Source organism: Oratosquilla oratoria, chromosome 35 (genome assembly GCF_046742065.1).
Source record: "Oratosquilla oratoria isolate Oo_2021 chromosome 35, ASM4674206v1, whole genome shotgun sequence".
NCBI lineage: Eukaryota > Metazoa > Arthropoda > Malacostraca > Stomatopoda > Squillidae > Oratosquilla > Oratosquilla oratoria.
The window spans coordinates 47,217,897-47,222,896 of NC_134811.1; the positions used below are offsets into that span (position 1 = coordinate 47,217,897).

The 5,000-nt window shown below is 38.1% G+C and overlaps 1 protein-coding gene across 2 annotated transcripts in view; it reads right to left on the bottom strand.

The window, feature by feature from the left end:
* LOC143018653 (transmembrane channel-like protein 7) overlaps nucleotides 1–5,000 on the bottom strand; it is a 70,780-nt gene that overhangs the window by 28,152 nt on the left and 37,628 nt on the right. The window lies entirely within an intron of this gene.

The following is a 5,000-nucleotide window of genomic DNA, read 5'->3' on the forward strand; positions in this document are numbered from 1 at the left end:
ACATTACTGGGTCAGTTAGCTTACAAAAATCAAATGCCACGAAATGTTGTGCCACCTAAAGATAGTGGTACTTGCAGGTACCATGCCCGCTTTGGTGAGAAAGCACTTCGATGTACCGAGCCATGCATCTGGTCGGGAAAACGCCATACGCGGGGGCTCGGTAGGCACCACCACCCCCGCCAACCATGCCCCCACCCTCCTCTCTGTGCGTGATGATCATTCTGGACTCTCCTTACTGGTGGACACGGGTTCAGCCGTCAGCATCATTCCTCCTGCAGCAGCCCCGAGTCAAGGTAAGACCTTCCGTCATACGATCTGTTCTTAGTCAACGGTACACCCATCGCCACATATGGCAGCCACTACGTTGTCCTGGATTTCCAGAATGTCAAGTTCCTCTGGACTTTTGTTATTGTAAACGTCCAACAACCCATCCTAGACTATGACTTTATACAGCATTACAAAATGTCAATCAGCACCAGGGATTGCCTGTACCATGGGATTGCCTGTACCATGCAACAATTCGCATACCAGGAACTATCACTAACGACACTTTTTTCAAAGTCTCCTTCCTTTAGCCAGCTGGCGAACACACACAAATCCTGCAAGACTACCATCAGCTGACTTCTCCATATAAGGCCACCACTACCCGCCCCCACAATATAGTGCGAGGTCGGACCCCTTTTACGTGGTACGAAATATGATTTGAAACTGACCAGAAGTGCAAATGATTTGTGATTGGGGAGTGATACAAGATTTATACCAATCACAGACCTTATATAAACCTTATTGTGTGAAGTGTAAATACGACGAAACGTGTGAGGGAGCGCGTTCTATGAGAGAACCAGTCTCCCCTCAACACATACCTTCATCTTTCCCTCCATTCTTATATCTATCCCCCATGCCACGCCCGAAGTCGACGCACACATCACCACCAGGACAAAGACGAAGAAAATCACCAAGTGGCCCCAAGGCCTCGGTTAGTTATAATATTATGTTTTATTGAAATATTCAAACAAATATTAAAATTGAACTAATCAAGATAAACTATTACAACATTCACCAAGACACATAGTGCTTTGTGATGCCATTGTACCTTTCAGAGTTCGATGAGTTCCTGCCGATCACAGGTAAGTAGCTTTTTGCCTCTATGAATGCTGTTATTTCGCAGCAGTATCCCAGTATTAACTCGGTGAGGCGGTCACCTGATTAAACTTACACCGCCAGCATTACGTATTAAAAGGGATGGGAAACTTTGTTGAAAGCCACAGTTATAATTTTTCCTTGCACGTGTATTTCTCCTAAAACATCTTGTATGAACATATATTAAACTAAATTTGATGATAGTATGACAATATATAATTACATGTTTATCCATCAATTCGAAGTAATTAGAAAGAGTCTTGCAAGAACTCGTTTTTGGTCCCACGTAGAAGCTCCAATAATAGAAGAACAAATTCCCTTGTTGACAACTTTATCAAAAGCTTGATCAAGTGATAACGAGCTACACTTTGTGTTCCAATCAAAAGACCTCATGCTTCACCATATTCAGTTGAGATTTTTTCATTTCTGAACGACATGCTGACACCAGGACAGCACACATATATACACACACATACGCACGAACGCACACGCACACGCACACACACACACACATACGCACATACTGGGTTTTGAGAGAATGCAGGAATGAACTAACAGACAAAATACATAGTCTAATAAGCAGTTCATTGAAAGCAGGAAAAGTTCCAGAAGATTGGAAAAGAGCAAATATAGTACCAATATATAAAGGGGGAAATAAGGAAGACCCTACTAACTATAGACCGGTCTTTCTTACAAGTACGATGGCTAAAATTTGTGAGAGAATTATAAAAATTAGATGGGTAAGGCATTTGGAAAAAACAACGAACTAAAGCCAAGACAATTTGGATTTAGACAAGGACTATCATGCGTCACAAACTAAATGTGTTTCTATTTAAGGCTAATAGACGTAATACAAGAAAGAGATGGATGGGCTGATTGTGCATTTCTAGACCTGAAAAAAAGCATTTGATAAGGTGCCACATAAGAAATTGCTAAAGAAATTAGAAGCTGCAGGAGAAATACAGGGCAAACTGCTGAAGTGGATGGAAGACTTCTTGCATAAAAGAGAAATGAGAGTGGTGATAAGAGACAAACACTCTAATAGGGATGAAGTGATTAGTGGAGCTCCACAAGGAACAGTTCAGGCCCCAATAACGTTTGCCATATATATATATATATATATATATATATATATATATATATATATATATATATATATATTATATATATATATATATATATACATATATATATACATATATATATATATATATATATATATATATATATATATATATATATATATATATATAATATTAATGATATGGATAAAGGAATTGAAAGTTATATGAGCTTCTTTGCGGACGATGAAAAATTGTTGAAAAAAGTGAACACTGTAAAAAATACTGGTCACTTTGATAAGACCAAGACTGGAGTATGCAGCGACGACATGGTCACCAAGTACAAAAAAAAAATTATAACAAAACTTAAAAGAATACAAAGAGCAATTACGAAATTGGCACCAACACTCTCAGAACTATCATATGAGGAGAGACTAGCAAAACTTGAGCTACAGACATTAGATCAAAGAAAAAAGAGAGGAGACTTGATAACTATTTATAGAATCATGAAAGGCATAGAAACTATTGATAGAGAGGAGCTAATAAAATGGGATAGTAGAAATACAAGAGGACACGGAAAGAAAATCAAGAAAGACAGTTCTAGAAGAGACCTAAAAAAGAACAGTTTTCCTCACAGGGTAATAGACGTTGGAACAAGTTAGATGAGAATGTGGTGTGTGCAAAAACGATACACGAATTTAAAAACAGTCTAGATAAAACGAGATATGAAGACGGGACACCACGAGCATAGCTCCCCTCTCCGTAAAAAACAACTAGGTAAATACTAGGTAAATACACACACACAGCAGCAGCAGCTCAATAAAATTTATATAATTCAACCTGAAGATAAGAAAAATCAAACCATTATGAGCCGTTCGGGGAACTCGGATGAAGGTCAGGCGAGGAAAACACGGGACTGCTCGGCCAGACAGTCTAGGGAACGACAACAACACAAAGAACACTTGTAGCGATTCCTTGAGGAACAGGAAAGAGTCTTGGCATCAGCGAGGAGTAGTACACAGGTGTAGGGGTGTGTGTGTGTGTGTGTGTGTGTGTGTGTGTGTGTGTGTGTGTGTGTGTGTGTGTGCTTGTGTGTGTGTACGTGTGCGTGCTTAAGCGCGCGGTCATGCACCATCCACAGAATCTCCACGATGTTTGTGTGACTCTAAATTCGACGGAAATCACATTGTACTGATAAACATTTGATAAGAAGACTGCTTAATCCCCTTTTCTCAAACCTGTGATCCTCTTGAAATACTAAAAGAAATCCAAATAGACAAATAGATAGAGAGAGAAATAGATAGCTACAAAAATAGGTGAATAGATGAATAGATAAATGAATACATGAATAGATGAATAAAAAGTAAATAAATAGATAAACAGATGAATATATATATTGATAATTAATAAATATATAAGTAAATAGAATAAATAGGAAACAAATTAATATATAAAAATCAAACGATTCCGTATTCTCGATAAGAGTGGCCGACGAGTACAAACCCCTTCAACATAGTGTTGTGCTTCATATATTTGGGTTTAGCTGCAGCCAGACGATTTTATTCACAAAAGGGAAGGAGGAAGTTAATGCTAAACCTGCCCCGTATCACCTACAGTACAACATGGGCAAGGTAGCCTGGCCCTCTTGCGGCAGATCCTCGAACTACAGTACATCATAATTTGTAGTCGTTCATAGAAGCGACTTTCTTGCAACGCAGCAGATGAGACCAGACCCGATGTGCCTTCGATAAGCAACAGCGCAGCGCAAAGAGCGACTTTGTCCAAGCCGCTCTGACGTCATCAGCCACATCACAAGTAGTTTGATGACGTCAGTAGGGTTCGGCTTTGGAAGAAGGTCATCTTTATCGTATATATATATATATATATATATATATATATATATATATGTGCGTAAGTAACCACTAGGAAAAGTAAACTAACGAAGCAGAGCGCTTTCGTATAATTACATCTTCAGTGCAGATACAAAGAAGGAATTATAAGATGAAGAAACAAGGTACAGAATATATGACATAGTGAAGAGGGCATTCGGAGAGGTAGTGGAAGAAGTACACGTGACGGACGTTTGGGCCGTCCTGGTAACCAACAAGTATGGGACGTTTGGGCCGTCCTGGTAACCAACAAGTATGGGACAACTGCTCATAATTTATATTACAATTCAAACAATTTTGAAATTTCATGAGAAATAAAACTATCTAATTTGTACAAACCTTGATGAAGATTAACATTTATCCCCTTACTAGATTTGATCAAACTGCATTCAATTAAATTTCTTTCTGTTATGTTGTTGTTGTATGTGATTACTTTAGCGTTATCCCAGTCAACTGGGTGGTTAAAATGGTTCATGTGGTTGAATATACCGCTAGATTGGTTTCCCTCTCTAACGTATTTCTTGTGTTGATTGATTCGTGTTGTGAGTGTTTTAGCAGTCTGACCAACATAAAACTGATTACATGATTTGCAAGGTATTTTGTACACACACCCTTTATTACTATTGACAGAATTATTTATGAGCAGTTGTCTTACAGTGTTCTTATTATTGAAAACTACATTAATGTTAAATTTACGTAATATATTTGGAATATTTTGCAGGTTCTCTTGGTACGGTAAAATTAGCAAGTTATTCATATTGAAAGTTTGAGTTGACCTAAGGTTATAAAATGTCCTTTTAGCACGATTGTAAGCTTTGTCAACACATGTTCTTGACAAAGCTTACAATCGTGCTAAAAGGACATTTTATAACATTAGGTCAACTCAAACTTTCAATATGAATAACTTGCT